Source organism: Mirounga angustirostris, unplaced genomic scaffold (assembly GCF_029215605.1).
Source record: "Mirounga angustirostris isolate CCGP_5_RB_7025 unplaced genomic scaffold, mMirAng1.0.hap1 SCAF_11, whole genome shotgun sequence".
In the NCBI taxonomy this organism is placed as follows: domain Eukaryota; kingdom Metazoa; phylum Chordata; class Mammalia; order Carnivora; family Phocidae; genus Mirounga; species Mirounga angustirostris.
This window is the reverse complement of record NW_026991719.1, coordinates 82,900,799-82,925,513: the sequence shown is the minus strand read 5'-3', so window position 1 is coordinate 82,925,513 and position 24,715 is coordinate 82,900,799. Positions and strand designations below refer to the sequence as shown.

Sequence of the window (24,715 nt, the reverse complement as noted above, 5' to 3'; positions counted from 1 at the left end):
TACTACCCTCACTCTCTCCCACTACCTCACCCTTTGCCAGGTTCCCTAGAAGAGGCTTTTACACCTGCAACTGACTCTGATCACCAGGTGGCATCTTTCTCCATTTTCTATAGGTTATTTTTTTCCCAATGAAAAGGCATAATTTTTAAAAATCAGACACAAAGTGTTTTCCTCAAAGCAGATTATGAAACAATAAGTACTTAGTGATCAAATTCTCTTTGAAAAATTCATATGTTTATAAAAATACTGAGCAGACATATACATGGTTGCCTGTTCTGCTTGTTCCTACATCTCACTAATTTATTAATGTGTATTGGGTTTTTACTTTGTACCAGGCACTGTCAGTCCAATTCAATATCTGTATCCCACATCTTGTCTCTCTTGATCTCTAGACCTGCATAATTGGAAATGTCCACAGGCAGCAAGATGGGTATTAGCACTCACCCCATGGGGTGATGAAACTTGACCTCAAATGGACTCCATTCCAAGCAAGTTTAGTCCAACTTTCATCCTGAGTCCCGGAAATTCAGCATCCAAACAGGAAATCATGTGGTTTAGAGGTGAGAATTTGAACCTTGAAAAACTGTCGCACCTTGTAACCCACACCTCCTTCCTCCTGCGTAGCACTAACAGGCTCCTACTTTCTCCAAAGATCTCACTCATAGAAAGTAAAGAACAAGGTCAGTCTTGTTTCTTCTCATGGCGAGAACTACCTACACATTTTACTCTTTCCTTTAGCCCTTTGTTAGATGAGAGTGGTGGATTTCTGAACTGGTTTTGTGCCTGCCTCATCCCTGAAGGCAAGTCCTTCCCACTAGTATTCTCAGGTAACATGGAGTTTCTGCTTCATCTTAAGACTAATATAACATAATAACAAAATTATTTAAAAAATAGGAAGGGAAAATACATTAAAAAAAAAACCCTCCTCTCTCAGTTGGAGGGGCCTAGATCCACAGGAGACAGAAAAGAATAGAGCCAGAGTCTCAAAGACAAGGACTAGGACCCTTGTTCAAACATCTAATTTTCCTGATTTATGAAATAGTTTTCATAGATTTCTCACATTATATTCACTTTCCCTTAGGGTTCCTCTTTTTTTTAAAAAAAAAATTATTTATTTGAGACAGAGTAAGCGAGAGAGAGAGCATGAACAGGGTAGAGGGGCAGAGGGAGAGGGAGAAGTAGACTCCCTGCTGAGCTGGGAGCCCTACGAGGGGCTTGATCCCAGGACCCTGGGATCATGACCTGAGCAGAAGACAGATGCTTAACGACTGAGGCACCCAGGCGCCCCCCCCCTCAGCGTTCCTCTTAGAGAGCCTGTGAGGAAGCAGGATTCTGATGCGTTGCTGGAGATACAGTACAATCTCTGTAGAGGGGATTTGATGCTATCTAGTAAAAATACACAGGTATTTAAGGTATACCTACATCCTAGAGTACTATACAGCTATAAAAAGCAATGAGTACTCCCTTTCTCTACTGCTATGGAGTGATCTCCAGGATACACCGTTCAGTGAAAAACAAGGTATAGAAAAGTATGTAAAGCTGCTCCTGTCCAATGCAGTAACCACTAGCCACACATGGCATTTAAACTTAACAAACCAAATTTAAACAACACAATAAATTCAGTTCCTCATTAGCACTCACCATGTTTCATATTGGGCAACACAGATACAGAACATTTTCATTTTTACAGAAATTTCTATTGGACTGCACTGGTGCAGAATATGTCACCTTTTACCTAAGAACAGGGGTAAAAACTAATATACGTGTTATATTTCCTTATATTTTTAAAAACTGAAAGGATAGGGGCGCCTGGGTGGCTCAGTTGGTTAAGCGACTGCCTTCGGCTCAGGTCATGATCCTGGAGTCCCTGGATCGAGTCCTGCATCGGGCTCCCTGCTTGGCAGGGAGCCTGCTTCTCCCTCTGACCCTCCCCCCTCTCATGTGCTCTCTGTCTCTCTCATTCTCTCTGTCTCAAATAAATAAATAAAATCTTTAAAAAAAAATAAAAATAAAAAAATAAAAAGTTAAAAAGCTGAATGAATTGAAAAAAAAAAATCAACAACTCGTCTTAGATCCAAAAGAGATGTGAGATACTAACTACCAACCTAGAATTCTGTACCCTGTGAAATTATCCTTCAAAAACAGAATAAAGGCTTCCTCAGGGGAAAAAAAAAAAAAGAGGGAATTTGTTGCCTTGCAAGGAATGTTAGAAGTTCTTTAGAGACAGGGAAAATGATGTAGGTAGAAAACTCAGATCTACATGAAGAAAAGGAAGAGTGAAGGTAAAATAAAAACTTTTCTTTATTCTTAATTGATCTAACAAGTTTGTTCAAAATAATAATAGCAACACTGTCCTTGATTATCTATGCTTATGTGTACACTTATGCTTGTGTATAAGTAAAATGAATGGCAGCAATAAGACCAGGATGGGAGGGAGGAATTAGGATTATTTCATTATTATGAAATATTTGCATTCCTCATAAAGCTGTATAATGTTATTGGAATGTAGAATTGGATTAATTATAAATATGACAACTTCTAGAACAACCACTTAACAAAGTTTTTTTAAAAAGTATAATTGAGGGGCACCTGGGTGGCTCAGTCGGTTAAGTGTCTGCCTTTGGCTCAGGTCATGAACCCAGGGACCTGCGATCCAGCCCCGCATCAGGCTGCCTGCTCAGCAGGGGCTCTGCTTCTCCCTTTCCCTCTGCCCCTCCTCCCTGCTTGTGTTCCTTTCTCTCTCTCAAATAAATAAATAATCTTTTAAAAAATAAAATAAAAAAATAAAAAGTATAATTGAGGAGCGCCTGGGTGGCTCAGTCAGTTGAGTCCAATTCTTGATTTTGGTTCAGGTCATGATCTCAGGGTCGTGAGATCGAGCCCTGTGGCTGACTCCACGTGTGCAGAATCTGCTTGAGATTCTCTCTCCTTCTCCTCCTCCCCCAGCTCACTCTCTCACTCTCTCTCTAAAATAAATAAATAAACAAAATCTTTTTTTAAAAAGTATAATTGATAGGGGCACCTGGCTGGTTCAGTCAGTAGGGCTTGTAACTCTTGATCTTGGGGTTGTGAGTTTGAGCCCCACATTGGGTGTAGAGATTACTTTTTAAAAAAAATCTTTAAAAAAGTATAATTGATACACTCTCAGAAAGGAGAGAAAATGGAATCATGTAAAATGCTCAATTAAAAGTACAAAATGCAGAAAAAGGGTAGGAGAAAAATAGAAATAGAAAACAAGGGCAATAAATGGAACACAGTGCCAACTATAGTAGATGCTAATCACCCTATATCAATAATCACTAAATGTACCAATTAAAAGACAGAGATTATCAGAGTGGACTAAAAAGCAAGACCCAACAATATGATATCTACAAGAAACCCACTTTACATATAATGACACATATAGATTAAAAGTAAATGGATGGACACCCCTATGTTTATTGCAGAATTATTTACAAAAGCCAAGATATGGAAGCAACCTAAGTATCCACTGATAGATGAATGGATAAAAAAGTTGTAGTATGTATGTGTGTATGTGTGTTTGCGTGTGTGTGTGTGTGTGTGTGTGTGTCTGCATGCACGCAATGGAATATTACTCAGACATAAAAAAAAGAATGAAATCTTGCCATCCATGACAACATGAATGGAACTAGAGGATATTATGCTAAGTGAAATAGGTCAGACTGAAAAAGATAAATACCATATGATTTTACTTATGGTTGGAATCCAAAAAACAAAGCAAACATAAAAATAGAAACAGACTCATACACACAGAGAACAAACTGGCATTTGCCACAGAGAAGGAGGGTGGGGGGATGGGCAAAATAGGTGAAGGGGATAAAGAGGTACGAACTTCCAGTTATAAAAAAAATAAGTCAGGGGGATGAAAAGTACAGTTACAGAATATAATCAATAATATTGTAATAATTCTGTATGGTGACAGATGATAACTATACTTCTTGCAGTGAGCATTTTGTAATGTATATAATGGTCAAATCACTATGTTTTACACCTAAAACCAATATAATATTGTATGTCAACAGTACTTCAATAAAAAAAAATTTTTAAGTAAATGGACGGAGAAAGATATACCATACTAACACTAATCAAAAGAAAGCAGGAGTAGTTATATTATTAGAGTAGACATCAGAGTAAAGAAAGTTATCAGGGATAAAAAATGGCATCATATAATTATATAGGAATCAGTTCTCCAAGAAGACATAACGATTCTTAACATGTACGTGCCTAACAAAATACTGTCAAAATATATATGACAAAAACTGATAAAACTTCAAGGAGAAATAGATAAATCTATTATAGTTGGACACTTCAATGGCCCTCTATCAAAAATTGACAGATCTAGCAGGCAAAAAATTAGTAAAACTATAGTTTAGCTCAACAGCACCATCAATCAACTGAATATAATGGACATCTATAGACTACTTCACCTAACAGCATGGTATGCATTCTTAAACTCACATGTAACATTCACCCAGATAGATCACAGTCTGGGCCATAAAACACACTGAACAAAGTTTAAATGACAGAAATCATACAATGTCTGCTTTCAGACCACAATGGAACTGAACTAGAAATCAATAAGAAGAAAGATAGCTGGAAAATACCATAACACTTGGAGATTAAACAACACATTTCTAAATGACACATGAGTCAAAGAATAAATCTCAAGAGAAATTTTGAACAAAAATTACAACTTACCAAGATTTGTGGGATACAATGAAATCAGTAGACAGAAATTTATAGTAGTGAATGCATATATTCAAAAGAAGACCTAAAGTCAATAATCTAAGCTTTTACCTTAGAAAACTAGAGAAAATAGAGCAAATTAAATCTAAAATAAAAGAAAAAAATAATAAAATTTAAAGCAGAAATCAATGAAATTAAAAACAAGAAATCAATAGAGAAAATCAATGAAATCAAAAGCTGGTTCTTTGAAAAGACCAATAAAATTGGAGGAGTTAAGATGGTGGAGGAGTAGGGGACCCTAATTTTGTGTGGTCCCTGGAATTCAGCTGGATAGTTATCAAATCATTCTGAACACCTACGAAATCAACCGGAGAACTGAGAAAAGAATTGTTGCAATTCTACAAATAGAAAAATGACCACTTTTTGTAGGAGGTGTGGAGAAGTGAATCTGAGGCAATATATTGGAAGATAAACTGCAGGGGTGGGGGGCGAGCCTCCATAAGCCAGGTGCTCTAAAGTATTATAAGCAGCGGAGTGCAAAATCGGAACTTTTAGAAGTCTGCCTGAAAGGTGCTCAGGTGGCAAAGCGGGGCGGAATTCCAGGTGGGATAGTGTGGTCTCAGGATCCCTGGGGTTGCAAAAAGAATGGGGGTGCCTGACTGCAGCAGCGTCCCCAGCATTTGGAGCAGGGAAACCAGCTGAAAATAGTGAGTCCAGGTGATGGCTTTCTGCCTGGTGTTGCCATAAACCGTGAACTACTACACAGTTGGGCGACCACTCTCTGAGCAGGGGCCCAGAAAAGAGACAGAACATCGGCAAGAACCCCTCCCTCCCCAGAGTGCAGGTGCCCACCGCAAGAGTCCATAAAGTTTGGAGAATCGAAACAGGGTCAGGTGCCTGAGATAAAGATGCTCAGTCATAGGCTGAGTGAACACAGAGTTCTGACGGAAACCAGGGAGACAAGAGTGATTGACTGCTTTTCTGTGAGGGCTCACTGAAGAGTGGGGGGCAGGAACTTTCAGCTCCTGGGCTAGAGATTGGAGTGCCACCATTTTCATCCCCCCCATTAGTGCTCAAAGCCTTCAGGCACGAAAACAGAGCCCCATAGTGCAATCCGGGAGCCCCATACACTGAGCTAGGCCTCCTGGCAATGATGGTGCAACTCCGCCCAGGCAAAGACACCTGAGAATTACTCAACAGGCCCCTCCCCCAGAAGACCAGCAGGAACATCAGGCTAATACCAAGTTTACCAATCATAGAGAACTGCAAAACTCCAGTTCTTGGGGAAAACACTATATAGCATTTGTGGTTTTTTCTTACTATTCTGTCGTCTTTCAGTTTTATATTTCTTTTTCCTTTTCAGCTATTTTATCAATTCTTTTTTGAAGTCTTTTAATTTTCATTTTTACATTTATGTTTTATATAATTTTTTTTCATTTTTGGCTTCCTTTCATTGCATTCAATTTTATTTTTGTATATATATGTTTTTCTTTCTTTCCTATTTTGGGATCTAGTTTCTTCTAACAAATAGACCAAAATGCACCCAGGATCTAGTTTATTGTTGTGTTCTGTTCTACTTCTTGTTTGATTTTTCTCTCATCATCTCTTTGGTTTCTGTTTTCTTCTGTTTTGTTTGTATCTTTCAGGTGTTGTTGTTGCTATTTTTTTTCCAAAGATTTTATTTATTTATTTGACAGAGAGAGACACAGCGAGAGAGGGAACACAAGCAGGGGGAGTGGGAGAGGGAGAAGCAGGCTTCCCACTGAGCAGGGAGCCCGATGAGGGGCTCGATCCCAGGACCCTGGGATCATGACCTGAGCCGAAGGCAGACGCTTAATGACTGAGCCACCCAGGCGCCCCTGTTGTTGCTATTTTTGTATTTTCTCTCTCTCTCACTCTCTCTCATCTATTCTTTCTGGACATATTGACAAGATGGAAAAACTCACCTCAAAAGGAATAACAGGAAGAAGTACTCACTGCCAGGGATTTAATCAATATGGACATAAAAGTAAGATGTCAGAACAAGAATTCAAAACAACAATTATAAAGATACTAGCTGGGCTTGAAAAAAGCATAGAAGACACTACAGAATCCCTTACTAGAGAAATAAAAGAACTAAAATCTAATCCAGCTGAAATCAAAATGTATATATATATAGAAAGAGAGAGTGTGGGAGGGGGCGGAGCAAGATGGCGGAGGAGTAGGAGACCTGGATTTCGTCTCCTCTCAGGAATTCAGCTGGATAGGGATCAAACCATTATGAACACCTACAAACCCAACAGGAGATCGAAGAAAGGAATAGCAACAACTCTCTGAACAGAAAAGCGACCACTTTCTGGAAGGGACCCAACAAGCGGCAGATCCGGGGAAACTCACCTTCCTCCCCCGGGAGGAGCCCCGCGGGAGTGCACTGCAGGGATCTGCTGGGTTTGGAGACTCCACCCGGGGTCGGGTGCCAGAGATAGAAACGCGCGGTCACAGGCCGGGCGAGCACGGAGTGCGGCCGGAGACGGGAGAGATGGGAGTGACTGACGGCTTTTCTCTGGGGGCGCACTGAGGAGCGGGGCCCCGAGTTCTCGGCTCCTCCAGGGCGGAGATTGGGAGGCCGCCATTTTCACTCTCCGCCTTCAAAGCTGTACGGAAAGCTCGCAGGGAACAAAAGCCCCGGAGAGCAAACCCGAGCAGATTACTTAGCCGGGAGGGGGCAAGGGGGGGGCAATTCCGCCTCCGGCAGAGACATTTGGAAACCATGGCAACAGGCCCCTCCCCAGAAGACCAGCGAGAACAGCCAGCCAAGACCAAGTTTACCGATCAATGAGAACGGCAGAACTCCAGCGCTAGGGGAATACTGCACATAGAATTCATGGCTTTTTTTACCATGATTCTTTAGTCTTTCAAAGTTAATTTTTTTTTAACTGTCTTTTTTTCTTTTTGAATTTTTCTTTTTCCCTTTTTCAACCAACATCTTATCAATCCCTTTTTTTAAAAAAAAATTTTATTTTTCATTTTTAGAGTCATATTCTATCCCTTCATAGTAGTTACCCGTATTTTTGGCTTATATATATAAGTTGTTCTCTCTTTAAAATTTTGAGATAGTTTCTTCTAACAGATTAAAATATACCCTAAATCTCTAGTATATGGTGTTTTCTATTCCCCTGCCTGATCACATCCTCTCCCTTTTTTTTTTCTCTTTTTAAATCCTCTTCTTTCTTTTTTCAAACAACTTCTTATCAATTCCTTTTACAAAATTTTTTATAATTTCCATCTTTACAGTCATATTCCATCCCTTCATCATATCAACCCTTATTTTTATACATATATAAGTTTTTCTTTCTTTAAAATTTTGGGAGGCACTTTCTTCTAAAAGACCAAAATACACCCCAAATCTAGTGTGTGGCACTGATCTATATACCAGCCTGATCATATTTGATCACATTCTGGTTTTTTTTTGTTGTTGTTGTTGTTTTGTTTTGTTTTTGTTTTTATCTTTATCTTTTTCTTTTTCTTTTTTTTCTTTCTCTTTTTTCTCTCTTTCCCTTTCTTTTCCCACTGCTTCAGGTCTTTTCTGATTTGTTTAGAGTATATTTTCTGGGGACGTTGTTACTCTGCTAGCATTTTGTTCTCTCATTAATCTATTCTCCTCTGCACAAAAATGACAAGACGGAAAAAATCACCTCAACAAAAAGAACAAGAGGTAGTACCGACTGCCAGGGACCTACTCAATATGGACATTAGTACGATGTCAGATCTAGAGTTCAGAATCATCACTTTAAAGATACTAGCTGGGCTTGAAAAAAATATGGAAGTTATTAGAGAAACCCTTTCTGGAGAAGTAAAAGAACTAAAACCCAACCAAGTAGAAATCAAAAAGGCTATTAATGAGGTGCAATCAAAAATGGGGGCGCTAACTGCTAGGATAAATGAGGCAGAAGAGAGAATCAGTAATACAGAAGACCAAATGATGGAAAATAAAGAAGCTGAGAAAAAGAGAGATAAACAACTACTGGATCATGAGGGCAGAATTCGAGAGATAAGCGATACCATAAGACGAAACAACATTAGAATAATTGGGATCCCAGAAGAAGAAGAAAGAGAGAGAGGGGCAGAAGGTATAATGGAGCAAATTATAGCAGAGAACTTCCCTAATTTGGGGAAGGAAACAGGCATCAAAATCCAGGAAGCACAGAGAACCCCTCTCAAAATCAATAAAAATAGGTCAACACCCCGACATCTAATAGTAAAACTTACGAGTCTCATAGACAAAGAGAAAATCCTGACAGCAGCTCGGGAGAAGAGATATGTAACCTACAATGGTAGAAACATTAGACTGGCAACAGACCTATCCACAGAGACCTGGCAGGCCAGAAAGGACTGGCAGGATATATTCAGAGCACTAAATGAGAAAAATATGCAGCCAAGAATACTCTATCCAGCTAGGCTGTCATTGAAAATTGAAGGAGAGATAAAAAGCTTCCAGGACAAACAAAAACTAAAGGAATTTGCAAACACAAAACCATCCCTACAGGAAATCTTGAAAGGGGTCCTCTAAGCAAAGAGAGACCCTAAAAGCAACATAGACCAGAAAGGAACACAGACAACATACGGTAACAGTCACCTTACAGGCAATACAATGGCACTAAATTCCTATCTTTCAATAGTTACCCTAAATGTAAATGGGCTCAATGCCCCAATCAAAAGACACAGGCTATCAGACTGGATTAAAAAACAAGACCCATTGATATGCTGTCTGCAAGAGACTCATTTTAGAACCAAAGACACCCCCAGATTGAAAGTGAGGGGGTGGAAAACCATTTACCATGCTAATGGACACCAAAAGAAAGCTGGGGTGGCAATCCTTATATCAGACAAATTAGATTTTAAACCAAAGACTGTAATAAGAGATGAGGAAGGACATTATATCCTACTTAAAGGATCTATCCAACAAGAAGATCTAACAATTGTAAATATCTATGCCCCTAACATGGGAGCAGCCAATTATATAAGGCAATTAATAACAAAAGCAAAGAAACACATCGACCACAATACAATAATAGTGGGGGACTTTAACACCCCCTCACTGAAATGGACAGATCGTCTAAGCAAAAGATCAACAAGGAAATAAAGACTTTAAATGACACACTGGACCAAATGGACTTCACAGACCTATTCAGAACATTCCCCCCCAAAGCAATGGAATACACATTCTTCTCTAGTCCCCATGGAACATTCTCCAGAATAGATCACATCCTAGGTCATAAATCAGGTCTCAACCGGTACCAAAAGATTGGGATCATTCCTGCCTATTTTCAGACCACAATGCTTTGAAACTAGAACTCAATCACAAGAGGAAAGTCGGAAAGAACTCAAATACATGGAGGCTAAAGAGCATCCTACTGAAGAATGAATGGGTCAACCAGGAAATTAAAGAAGAATTAAACAAATAGATGGAAACCAATGAAAATGAAAACACAACTATTCAAAATCTTTGGGATGCAGCAAAGGCAGTCCTAAGAGGAAAGTATATAGCAATACAAGCCTTTCTCAAGAAACAAGAAAGGTCTCAAGTACACAACCTAACCCTACACCTAAAGGAGCTGGAGAAAGAACAGCAAATAAAGCCTAAACCCAGCAGGAGAAGAGAAATCATAAAGATCAGAGCAGAAATCAATGAAATAGAAACTGAAAGAACAGTAGAACAGATCAACGAAACTAGGAGCTGGTTCTTTGAAAGAATTAACAAGATTGATAAACCCCTGGCCAGACTTATCAAAAAGAAAAGAGAAATGACCCAAATCAACAAAATCATGAATGAAAGAGGAGAGATCACAACCAACACCAAAGAAATACAAACAATTATAAGAACATATTATGAGCAACTCTATGCCAGCAAATTAGATAACCTGGAAGAAATGGATGCATTCCTAGAGATGTATCAACTACCAAAACTGAACCAGGATGAAATAGAAAACCTGAACAGACCTATAACCACTAAGGAAATTGAAGCAGTCATCAAAAATCTCCCAAAAAACAAAAGCCCAGGGCCAGATGGCTTCCCAGGGGAATTCTACCAAACATTTCAAGAAGAATTAATACCTATTCTTCTGAAACTGTTCCAAAAAATAGAAATGGAAGGAAAACTTCCAAACTCATTTTATGAGGCCAGCATTACCTTGATCCCCAAACCAGACAAAGACCCCATCAAAAAGGAGAATTACAGACCAATATCCCTGATGAACATGGATGCAAAAATTCTCACCGAAATACTAGCCAATAGGATCCAACAGTACATTAAAAGGATTATTCACCATGACCAAGTGGGATTTATCCCTGGGCTGCAAGGTTGGTTCAACATCCGCAAATCAATCAATGTGATACAATACATTAACAAAAGAAAGAACAAGAATCATATGATCCTCTCAATAGATGCAGAAAAAGCTTTTGACAAAGTACAGCATCCTTTCTTGATCAAAACTCTTCAGAGTATAGGGATCGAGGGTACATACCTCAATATCATAAAAGCCATCTATGAAAAACCTACAGCGAATATCATTCTCAATGGGGAAAAACTGAGAGCTTTCCCCCTAAGGTCAGGAACGCAGCAGGGATGTCCACTATCACCACTGCTATTCAACATAGTATTGGAAGTCCTAGCCACAGCAATCAGACAACAAAAAGAAATCAAAGGCATCCAAACTGGCAAAGAAGAAGTCAAACTCTCACTCTTTGCAGATGATATGATACTTTATGTGGAAAACCCAAAAGACTCCACCCCAAAATTGCTAGAACTCATACAGGAATTCAGTCAAGTGGCAGGATATAAAATCAATGCACAGAAGTCAGTGGCATTCCTATACACCAACAACAAGACAGAAGAAAGAGAAATTAAGGAGTCGATCCCATTTACAATTGCACCCAAAACCATAAGATACCTAGGAATAAATCTGACCAAAGAGACAAAGGATCTGTACTCAGAAAACTATAAAATACTCATGAAAGAAATTGAGGAAGACACAAAGAAATGGAAAAACGTTCCATGCTCATGGATTGGAAGAACAAATATGGTGAAGATGTCAATGCTACCTAGAGCAATCTACACATTCAATGCAATCCCCATCAAAATACCATCCACTTTTTTCAAAGAAATGGAACAAATCATCCTAAAATTTGTATGGAACCAGAAAAGACCCCGCATAGCCAGAGGAATGTTGAAAAAGAAAAGCAAAGCCGGCGGCATCACAATTCTGGACTTCCAGCTCTATTACAAAGCTGTCATCACCAAGACAGCATGGTACTGGCACAAAAACAGACACATAGATCAATGGAACAGAATAGAGAGCCCAGAAATGGACCCTCAACTCTATGGTCAACTCATCTTTGACAAAGCAGGAAAGACTGTCCAATGGAACAAAGACAGTCTCTTCAACAAATGGTGTTGGGAAAATTGGATAGCCACATGCAGAAGAATGAAACTGGACCATTTCCTTACACCACACACAAAAATAGACTCCAAATGGTTGAAAGACCTCAATGTGAGACAGGAGTCCATCCAAATCCTAAAGGAGAACACAGGCAGCAACCTCTTTGACCTCAGCCGAAGCAACTTCTTCCTAGAAATATCGCCAAAGGCAAGGGAAGCAAGGGCAAAAATGAACTATTGGGACTTCATCAAGATAAAAAGCTTTTGCAAAGCAAAGGAAACAGTCAACAAAACCAAAAGACAACCGACAGAATGGGAGAAGATATTTGCAAATGACATATCAGATAAAGGGCTAGTATCCAAAATCTATAAAGAACTCATCAAACTCAACACCCAAAGAACAAAGAATCCAATCAAGAAATGGGCAGAAGACATGAACAGACATTTTTCCAAAGAAGACATCCAAATGGCCAACAGACACATGAAAAAGTGCTCAATATCGCTCGGCATCAGGGAAATCCAAATCCAAACCTCAATGAGATACCACCTCACACCAGTCAGAATGGCTAAAATTAACAAGTCAGGAAATGACAGATGTTGGCGGGGATGCGGAGAAAGGGGAACCCTCCTACACTGTTGGTGGGAATACAAGCTGGTGCAGCCACTCTGGAAAACAGTATGGAGGTTCCTCAAACAGTTGAAAATAGAGCTACCATATGATCCAGCAATTGCACTACTGGGTATTTACCCCAAAGATACAAAAGTAGGGATCCGAAAGGGTACGTGCACCCTGATGTTTATAGCAGCAATGTCCACAATAGCTAAACTGTGGAAAGAGCCAAGATGTCCATCGACAGATGAATGGATAAAGAAGATGTGGTATATATATACAATGGAATATTATGCAGCCACCAAAAGGAATGGGATCTTGCCATTTGCAACGACATGGATGGAACTGGAGGGTAGTTGCTGGAGTGGTGGGGGGTGGGAGGGATGGGGTGGCTGGGTGATAGACACTGGGGAGGTTATGTGCTCTGGTAAGCACTGTGAATTGTGCAAGACTGTTGAATCTCAGATCTGTACCTCTGAAACAAATAATGCAATATATGTCAAGAAATAAAAAAAAAGAAGAAGAAGAAGGTAGCGGGAGGGGAAGAATGAAGCGGGGGAAATCGGAGGGGTAGACGAACCATGAGAGATGATGGACTCTGAAAAACAAACTGAGAGTTCTAGAGGGGAGGGGGGTGGGAGGATGGGTTAGCCTGGTGGTGGGTATTGAGGAGGGCACATTCTGCATGGAGCACTGGGTGTTATGCACAAACAATGAATCATGGAACACTTCATCTAAAACTAATGATGTAATGTATGGGGATAACATAAGAATAAAACAACAACAACAACAACAAAAACTCTTAGTAAACTTGGAATAAAGGGGAACTACCTAAATGTGATAAAGAATGTCTACAAAAAACTTACAGGTAACTTTATACTTAATTGTGAAAAACATGAAGCTTTCCCACTAAGATGAAGAACAAGGCAAGGATGTCCCCTTTTACCACTGCTTTTCAACATCTAACTGAAAGTCCTAGCTAATGCAGTAAGACAGGGAAATAAAAGGTATATGGATTAGGAAGGAAGAACTAAAACTGTCTTTGCTCACAGATGACATGGTCATCTATGCAGAAAATCTCAAAGAATCAACAAAAGTCTCCTGGAACTAACAAACCATTATAGCAATGTTGCAAAATACAAAGTAAACATACAAAATTCAATAGCCTTCCCATGTGCCAGCAAAGAACAAGTGGAATTTGAAATTAAAAACACAATTATATATATATTAGCAACCCCAAAAAGGAAATACTTAGATATAAATCTAATGAAATATGTACAAGGTCTATATGAGGAAAACTAAAAAACTCTGATAAATGACCAAAGAACTAAATAAATGGAGAGATATCCCATGTCCATGACTAGGAAGGCTCGATACTGTCAAGATGTCAGTTCTTCCCAACTTGATCTATAGATTCAATGCAACCTTGATCAAAATCTCAGGAGGTAATTTTGTGGAAACCAACAAACTGATTCTAAGGTTAAATGGAGAGGCAAAGATGCAGAATAGCTGATACCATACTAAAGGAGAAGAACAAAGTTGTAGGATAGACATTACCAGATTTTAAGGCTTATAATAAAGCTATAGTAATCAAGACAGTGTATATTAATGAAAGTATAGTCAAGGAGATCGATGGAACAGAATAGAGAGCCCAGAAATAGACCCAACATAAATATATTCAACTGGGGCACCTGGGTGGCTCAGTCGGTTAAGTGTCTGCCTTCAGCTCAGGTCATGATCTCAGGGTCCTGGGATCGAGTCCCATATCAGGCTCCCTGCTCAGTGGGGAGTCTGCTTCTCCCTCTGCCCTTGCCCCTACACATGCTCTCTCTCTCTCACTCTCTTTCTCTCTCTCAAATAAATAAATCAAATCTTAAAATAAATAAATAAATACATTCAACTGATTTTGAAAAAGGAGCAAAGGTAATACAACAGAGCACAGATACTCTTCAACAAATGGTACTGGAATAACTGGATATCAACATGCAAAAAAATGAATATAGATATAGACCTTAAACCCCTCACAAAAATTAACTTAAAATGGATGATAAACCTAAATGCAAAGAAGGTAACATAGGAAAAAATCTAGATGATCTTGGATATGATGATAACTTTTTATTTACTTTTTTAAAAAGATTTTATTTATTTATTTGAGAGAGACAGAGATAGTGACAGAGATAGCAACAGAGAACACAAGCAGGGAGGAGAGGGAGAAGCAGGCTCCCACTGAGCAGGGAGCCCAATGTGAGGCTCGATCCCAGGACCCTGGAATCATGACCTGAGCTGAAGGCAGACGTTTAACGAACTGAGCCACCCAGGAGCCCCTGATGATAACTTTAGATTTGACACCAAAAGCATGATCCATGAAGAAATAATTGACAAGCTGGATTTCATTAAAATGAAAATCTTCTTCTCTAAAAAAGACAACCTCAAAAGAATGAGAAGACAAGCCACAGAGTTGGAGAAAATTTTTGTAGAAGACACATCTAATAAAGGACTGTTAATCCAAAATACAAAAAGAACTCTTAAAATTTAACAATAAGAAAACAAGCAACCCAGTTAAAAAATGGGCCAAAGACCTTAACAAACACCTCACCCAAGAAGATATACAGGTTGAAAGTAAGCATGTGAAAAGATGCTCCACATCATATATCATCAAAGAAATGCAAATTAAAACAAGATACCCCTACACACCTATTAGAATGACCAAAATCCAGAACACTGACAACACCAAATGATGCCAAGGATATAGTGCAATAAGAATTCTCATTTATTGGCAGTAAGAATACAAAATAGTATGGCCACTTTCAAAGACAGTTTGGCAGTTTCTTATAAAACTAAACATCCTCTTACCATGCAATCCAACAATCATGCTCCCCGGCATGTACTCAAAGGAGTTGAAAAGTTATGCCCTCACAAAAATCTGCACACGAATGTTTATAGCAGCTTTATTTATATTTACCAAAATCTGGAAGCATCCAAGATGTCCTTTACTAAATAAATTGACAAGTAAACTGTGATACATTCAGACAATGGAATATTATCAGTGATAACAAGTAATGAACCATCAAGCTATTAAGACATGAAGGAACCATAACTGCATGTTATTAGGTGAAAGAAGCCAATCTGTAAAAGCTATATACTGTATGATTCCAACTATATGACATTTTGAAAAAGGCAAAACATGGTGACAGTAAAAAGATCAGTGATTGCCAGGGGTTAGAAAGGGGAGAGGGATGAATTGGTGAAGCACAGAGGATTTTTAGGGCAATGAAAGTACTCTGTATAATACTATAATGGTAGATACATTTTTCCAAACCCATAAAATGCACAACACCAAGAATGAACCATAATAAACCATAAACTATGGACTTTGGGTGATAATGATGTGTTAAAATAGATTGATCAATTAAAACAAATGTAGCACTTTCATAATGGGAGAGGCTATGCATGTGCAGAGCATGGCACACATGGGAAATCTCTATACTTTCCACTCAATTTTGTTTTGTGCCTAAAACTGCTTTAAAAAATAACGTCTATTTAAAAGTTACATATATATATAAAATAAGTATTTACAGGCTACATGCATTGAAAAGGTCAAGAAACAATGGCTAACCAAGTAGCAATGAGCACCTCTAGTACCCTGACTGAATCCTCTAAAATCACGTCCCACTCAAGGGAACCAGGCTTCCTTAGAGAAATGGCTGATTCCAGGTCTGGGGTAGGAATTCTATCATGAATTATGGATCAAACTATCCTGCCAGAAAACATATTAAAAAGACTCAGAAGCCAATCTGAAGGAACTTCACTGGCCAAACACAAAACATTTTGAACATCAAAATGATTAATGACCACAATGGATTAAAACATCAAATATAAAGATCTTTGAGTTCATGATGACACTCTAACAAAAAGCAAAACAAAATAAAACAAACTCACTGTTCACCTTTGGAGGATTTTAGTAAAACAAATCATTATTTTGAAAAGTAGAAATACTGTGAAAGAATTACACATTCATCCTTCCCTTCCTATGCAAACCAAGTTTAGCACAACCTAAAAGTTGATGAGGTTAAGTTTCTTTAATAAAAGAATTTTAGCTAATGAATGCAGGCAAAATCAGAATTAGAATATCACTTTTTTGCAGCCTTTAATGAAATGTAGACCCAGGCAACAATCTTCAGAGATTGCATAAAACATAAGATGAAAAGCACATGGGAAATTTTGTAATCAATGGATCAGGCTAACTCAGAACTCAGTGATGAATCTTAATGTCACAACAGGAGACAACTAGACAAAATGAGCTTCATGGTGTAATACTATAGAACTAAACAACACCACATCTAAGATACTCGTGCCAAAAAACCTGAATCTAAATAAGCCTCTAAACCTAATTATCAATTTAAAGACAATAGAAGGGCTGGAGGAACATAATAAATTATATAATAAGGATATAATTAGCAAAACCCCAAATTTAAATTCCACAGGAAAAAAGATCTAGTTTTTTCAGCAAATAAATCAGAAGGTTAAAAAATGGACCTTCTTTAGATTAAAAGAAACTAAACACTTCAGACAGAGTTAAAGAAAATTTATAACAGAGAAATTGAAGTTAAAGCCACAGTGACATACCACTACATGCCCACCAGAACAACAAAAATGAAAAAGATGGAAAATACCAAGTGTTGTCAAGAATTTGGAAAAAGTAGAACTCACAACATACTGTCGGTAGGAACACAGATTGGAACAACCACTTGAAAAACTGCTTGGCAGTGTCTACTGATCTCAACATAAGCACACTCTATGACTTAGAAATGCCTTTCTTTAGTATATGTCCAAGAGAAATGAAAATATATATGTCTATCAAAAAATACATAAAAGAGCATTCATAGTACCATTACTCAAAATAAATCAAAAATGTAAAAATATGTAAATTCTCCAAACAGATAGATACATTATGAAATATCCACATAATGTACCTCTTACTATACCTCAATGAGAATGAACAATTTACAACTATGGACAATGATAATGCAAATACACATTATGTTGACTGAAAGATGCCAGTCACAAAAGAGTACACGCTGCATGCGAGATTCCAGGAATTTTTCTTCTAATCTCCCAATAGAGATTAGGGAAGGAGAGGATAATCAATACCCTATTTCTTGTTATTTGAAGAGACTAAGTGTCCTTGTATATTACTTGCAGGTTAACTTAATTTTTTACTTTTTACTTTTATTTTTTTACTCACAGGTTAACTTTAAAGAAGCACGTATCCTTTGAGCCCTTAGAGTGATTCACTGCACATAGGAACAAGGACAGAGCTATGTCTGATGTACAGAAAACTGAGTACCAGACAGGAGACAAACTTGGCCCCATAGGCCAACCTAACCTACTAACTCTAGGTGACCTTGGGTAAGTCACCACACCTCCTCTAGCTTCACCTATCAAAAGGGGTCAAATCAGCCCTGCCCTCCATCCAACAAAGCCTAGAGCACAGAGCAATGTGATTCCCATCTGAAAAGCACTTGGAGCTCATAAGAGGGGGAAAAAAAATTTACCATGAAAGTCCAAGGAATTATTTTAACAGCCAATTTGTCTAATGCATAGTAACTATCGTGATTATTCCTCTTTATATAATTATTACCCTTGATAAAGATTTTCTCCTGGGCCAAACTCTAGACAGACTCCTCTTAGCCCTTTTCTTGACTACACCTCAACCCTGGCCAGTTAAGTCTTGAACTAAACACTACCATAGTTTTTTTTCTTTATTAACATATTATGTATTATTTGTTTCAGGGGTACAGGTCTGTGATTACATAATTCACCATAGCACATACCCTCCCCAATGTCCATCACCCAGCCACCCCATCCTTCCCACCCCCCTCCACTCCAGCAACCCTCAGTTTGTTAGTTTCTAACAGCTCAAAGCTACATTCCTAAGATGACCCTAAATCCTCTTAAAGTGATTGCCTGAGAAAACTCAAGGCTGCCAGAACAATTTACTATTTGTCCCAGCCAACACCTGAAGATAGGGCCCCTGCCTCCAGCATCTGTGGGAGAGTAGAAATCTAACCTGAATAAAGGCCAGTTAGCATACTCAGGTGGGCAAAACCCACTTCCTTATTTTTGTAATTTTTCATTTCCTTGACTCTACTGAGCCCCTACTTACTACGCTCCCTATTCCCTTATACTCCCTTTAAAATGCTCAGTCACCTCTGTACAAATTGGTGATGAGTTCACATTCAACTCTTCCCTGTTACAAAAGTATATTACTGATTAAAATCTGTCCTTACCACTTTAACCAGGGTCTAGCTTTGTTCATCTATGACACCCTTTTGTTTCTATAATTATTACCTTTTTGTTTTTCTTAAATAAATACCATCTGGTGCAATGCAAATGCCTACTGAAGCATAGTTTCCACCCAAAGAGATACAGATGGCCCTGACCTAACATCACCCATCATAGGCTGATGTAGTGCAACAAATGTCTTTTTCTTTTTTTTTTTAAAGATTTTATTTATTTATTCATAAGAAACAGAGAGAGAGAGAGAGGCAGAGGGAGAAGCAGGCTCCCCGCCGAGCAGGGAGCCCGATGCGGGACTCGATCCCGGGACTCCAGGATCATGACCTGAGCCGAAGGCAGTCGCTTAACCAACTGAGCCACCCAGGCGCCCCCAAATGTCTTTTTCTTCTTCTAAGTGTACTGGTTAGGAATGTGGCTTCTGGAGACAGACCACGTCCAAATCCTAGTTCTGTGTGAGTCTGAATACTTTTACTTCACCTTACAGTCACTCAGTTGTCTCATGTATAAAATTGGGATTATGCAGTACTGTAGAAGACACATTTTTAAATAAATATTGCTTTGTGTTTGGTCTTTACAAGGATAAATAGTCCAGAATCCTATTATTTAAAAAATTCTACTGCAAAGACGTCAGGATACCTGGATCTCTATGATCTTAGGAGATTGAAAGAACCTGTGCTTCAGTTTCCTCTTCTATAAAATGGAGAACACAATCACCCCTACGTCATGGGTTGTTTTGTGAATTGAGTTAATACACAAAAGTACTTAGAACACTGCTAGGTACACAATAAGAGCTCAAAAATGTTAGCTACTTTAAACAAATACAATATGAGATTTGTATAGTTTTATAGTTTGTATGTGTGTTTAATAAAGCATAATAGTTTTTACCACTGAATCCTACTCATCAAATGCTGCATCTTGTAAATCACTTTCACCATAACCACTGTTGGATACCTAACTAATTATCATGAGAACATCTCAAAAGTGCTTGGAACAACTGATGTCAGGAAATAGCACCACCATTTCTGCACTTGGCTGAACAAAAAGTCAAGGGCTCATCCTTGATTCTGCCTTATCATCACATACCCCCACCCACAGTCACTGCAGGTCCCACCTGTCCTGTTGCCAACATGTCCTATCCAAGACCACCCCTGTCCTTTGCACACTGTGGCAGCACTGGGCCAATCCACCCTCATCCCTCCCCTAGACTACTGCAAGATTCTCCTAATGGTTATCCCCACAGCCATCTTGTCACTGTCTAGTCCATTCTCATCACAGCAGCCCGAGTCACCTTGTGAGCACATGAATCAGATCATGTAATTCCCATACTGTAACCCTCCACCGTTAGAATGACTCTAATTTCCTTACATGGCCCAAGTGATGTGGCTCCTGTCTGCCCTTTGACCTCATCTCTGACCATCAGCACTTTGTCTGCCAAGCTCTTGCCACTCAAGCTCATCATCTGCTCCTGGAACAACTTGTGGCATGCACATCACAAACAAAAGGGCCAGCCCAGGCCTGGTTTCCTTTTGCTGTTTAGGACTCAACTCATGTCACTTCCTGAGAAAGAACTTCACGGATAACCCATCCATAATAATCCCTGTCCCCATCATTTCCTATTAAATGGATTCATTTATTTTCTTTAAAGCACTCATTCCCATATGAAATTGTCCTGCTTATTGATTTGTTTACCTGTTTATTGCCAGGGACCCTGCCTATCTTGTTCTGTGCTGTGTCCTAGTGACTAGTTCTGTGTTTCATATGTAAATCTCTGAATAAATATTACTTACATGAAGGAATTGTTACCTATTTGACACACAGAAGCAGACACAGATATTTAAAGCTGAGTTTCAGAAGAAGCTGACAAGGAAATTAGACATCAAAGGATTAAAAATTATAAGAAGAGTTTGCTGCAAATTCACAGCAGGACTTTTTAAACTTAGATGAGTACCAGAAACAACTGGAGATATTATTCAAAATGTAAACCCCTCCCATTCTACCTTCCTGTTTTTGATGAACTCTGAGGACTATAGTTGGAGAAATCCTGACCTAAGCATCTGACATTTGTGTACCATTAATCTCATGACTACCAGAGTTCAGTGGTATCTGGGATGTCTCTGTTAATATAATTACTCAAAAGTACACTGGTCCTTCCCTCCCACCTATGACCACAGATTGCTTCCCCCCATGGAATCACACTTACAACATGCAATATTCCCAGGTGATTGGGAGAATTGGGTATTGTTATCTTGTTGTATAGAAGACATTGAAGGAAGGGTAGTAACTTACCTAAATGGTCCCAATGATAGGATCTTAATCTCTTCACTCTTGTTCTAGGACCCAGTCTAGCACACTCAACATCACACTTTGTTCTTCTCTATTGGCTCCTATTTCAGGGGCTCAGAGTCCACAGCCTTGTCTGCTGCTCCATTAGCCAGGAGAGTCAGGGGATCAGACAGCACATGGAATAAAGAATAAAGTGAGAGAAAGGGAGAGCACATGAAACACAGGGGCAATGGGTGAGCATGTGCTTGCCTGTCCCCACTCAGGTCACTGGAAGCTGTCCAATGATGCTGTGCCTCTTCCCCAGCTCCATCCCACAGCCTCCTCCCGTACACAGCAGTGACAATGAAGCTCTCACATCATGGAAATGTGTGCTCATCCCTGCTTGCTGCTCCATGTCCAAGTATTGTCTCCGGTACTCATGCTATGATGTTCATGTCAGAAACACTGCCTTGACAGAATGAAGGAGGCAAAATTGGAATGGAGAAATAGCATTCACCGAGGACCTACTAGACGCCACATGCTGTAGGTTGTTATTTTCTCTTCAGTTCCTCAAAGTGATGCTGAGTTGGGCATCATAATTTTCTTTCTACAGATTAAAAGATAGCCTCAGGGAACAAAGTAAATGTTGAAAGAATTCTAGGGGCTCCTGGGTGGCTCAGTCAGTTAAGCGTCTGCCTTTGGCTCAAGTCATGATCGAGTCCCACATCAGGCTCCCTGCTCAGCAGAGAGTCTGCTTCTCCCTCTGCCTGCCGCTCTCCCTGCTTGTACTCACTTTCTCTCTCCCTCTCTCTCTGTCAAATAAATAAATAAAATCTTTAAAAAAAAAAAAGAAAGAAAAAATTCTAAGAAAGTGTCGAAGAGACACAAGTCAACTTGAAGGGGCTTCCATTGGCCAATTCTGAGACATTTGAGCATAAAAAAAATAATTATAGCATCAGATGGTAACTCTTTTTGCAAAATAGGAATCTATGAGTCATACTGATATAAATTAAAAAAAAAAAAAAAAACAGGGAGAAGAGAAAGCCCTACCTCCAGCCAAATTTCAATTAATAAACCTGGAAGGAATGAGGAAATAAGAAAAGCAACACTTGACAACCATGATCCTAGTAAGGGATTCAGGCTAGAATTACAAAACAATGCTCAATCTCCACCAGATACCACAGCAGTCACTGAGTCGCCATGGTAACCAGGCTGGCCAAATGAAGGTGGAAAAAAACAACCACTGTGATTTGCTTCCTATTATGTGTTAGGAAGTGAACACGACTGACATGACCACAGTAAAGTAATTAACCTGAAGTATTCCTCACAATAAAGATTCCTGGCAGCTTCCACAATATACACATACATACAAACATACATACTTATATATGTACATGGTCTCTCCTTCCTCTGTCTCACCACTCAAGAACGCAGAATTCATCAATTCTAAGGAAAAAAGGAAAATCCCACTATTCAACTGGTTCAATTCTAACCACACATATAAAGTTGAACGCTACTATAACTATTTTCTTTTAGTGACTGATTTTTCTGGAGATGACCTGTAGAATTTTCTCTGTGACATTTTTCTCCCTAGTTTCAGTACATTGCCAGTAATGTTAAAAAGCTGACATAGAAACACAGTCAAATGCTTGTTATCCATCAGGTAGCTTTTTCATCTTAGAGTAGTCTGTGCTTTCAACAAAAAACATTTGGCAACAGCTATTATTAAACATTTGGCTGCTGACAGTTTGGTGAAAATATAATACTTGGGAATTATATTTACAAAACAATGCCTTTTACAATAACATCAAAAAGTATGAAATACTTACAGATCATCTGTCCACAGATGTGCAAAGCCTGTTCACTAAACACTTCAAAACATTGCTCAGAAAAATTAAAGAAGACCTAAATAAATGGAGAGACAAGTGTCTTTGTGGGTTGGAAGATTCAGGATTATTTCAGTGTCACTTCTCCCTAAATATAGATCCACATATTCAATGCAATCCAATAAAAATCCTAGCAAATATTTTTAAAGAAATTGGCAGGCCAATTCTGAAGTTTATATGGAAACGCAGAGGATCTAGGCCATGAAAAACAACTCCGAAAAAGAATCAAATTGGAGGATGAACACTTACGGATTTTAAGACTCAGAAACCTACCGTAATCAAGACAGTGTGGTATTGGAATCAAGGTAGACAAGTAGACTGAAAAGAATAGAGTCCAGAAATAGACCCACACACATATGGACAACTGATTTTTGGAAAAGGGGCAAAAGCAATTCAGTGGAGAAATGGGAGTCTTATCAACAAATGGTGCTGAAACAAGTGGATATCATATACACAAATATCAATTGTGACCCATATATCACACTACATATAAAAGTCCACTCAAAATGGATCACAGACCTAAATATATATCCTAAAGTTGTCAGTCTTCTAGAAGAAACATAGGAAAGAGTCCTTGTGATCTTGAGTTAGGTGAAGGTTTCATAGAAGAGATACCAAAACTACAATCTATAAGTGAACTAATACATAAATTGGACTTCCTCCAAGTTAAAAAATGCTCTTCTTAAGACACTGTGAAGAGAATGAAAAAATGAGGCACTAAGTGGGAGAAAATACTTGCAAATTACATATCTGACAAAGTACCTGTATCTAGAATATAAAAAATCTATATAGAAAGTCAATTAGAAAAAAAATACACTACAATAAATAGAGAATAGACACTTCACCAAACATGTAGACACTTCACCAAATGAATAAACACCTCACCAAACATATAGAAATAGCAAATAAGCACATAAAAATATGCTCAACATCATAAGGGAATTGTAAATTAAAACTATAATTTGATACCACTACATCCCCATGAGAACGGCTATAATTAAAAAGATTGACCATACCAAGCATTGGCAGGGTTGTGGAGGATGCAATTCACATACAATGCTGGTGGCAAAGAAAAAATGGTACAACCAGTTTGGTAGTTTCTTAACAATGTTAATCTTAAATCTACCATGTGACCCAGCCATTGCACTCTTAAGTATTTACCCTGGGGGAAATACTAGAGAAAGAAAGCTCATATCCATGTAAAAATGTATACAAAATGTTCATAGGAGCTTTAATTTTTTTTAAAGCAACAAATTTCAAGCAAGTTGTAGTATATCTGTATAATAGGATTCTACTCATCAATTAAAAAAGAATGAACTATTTATATATACAAAAAAAATGGGTAAATCTAAACAAATAGGCTCAATGAAAGAAGCCAGGCCAAAACCAAATGCCAAAAAAAAAACCTTTATGCTTCCATTTAAATAAAATTCTAGGACATGAAAACTAATCTATAGTAAGAGAAGATCAGTGCTTGTTGGGTATACATAGTGGGGCGGGTGGGGGGGCGTGGAGGCCAAGTAATAAGGAACT

The 24,715-nt window shown here is 38.6% G+C and overlaps 1 long non-coding RNA gene across 1 annotated transcript in view; it reads right to left on the bottom strand.

The window, feature by feature from the left end:
• Positions 1 to 24,206, bottom strand: part of LOC123848449 (uncharacterized) — a 103,377-nt gene extending 79,171 nt beyond the window's left edge. The window contains exons 1-2 of the long non-coding RNA XR_010406222.1: positions 23,126 to 24,206; positions 21,321 to 22,742 (exon numbers count right to left, since the gene is read on the bottom strand). This is a non-coding gene — a long non-coding RNA (uncharacterized LOC123848449). The remainder of the gene's footprint in view (positions 1 to 21,320; positions 22,743 to 23,125) is intronic.
• Positions 24,207 to 24,715: the final 509 nt, after the last annotated feature.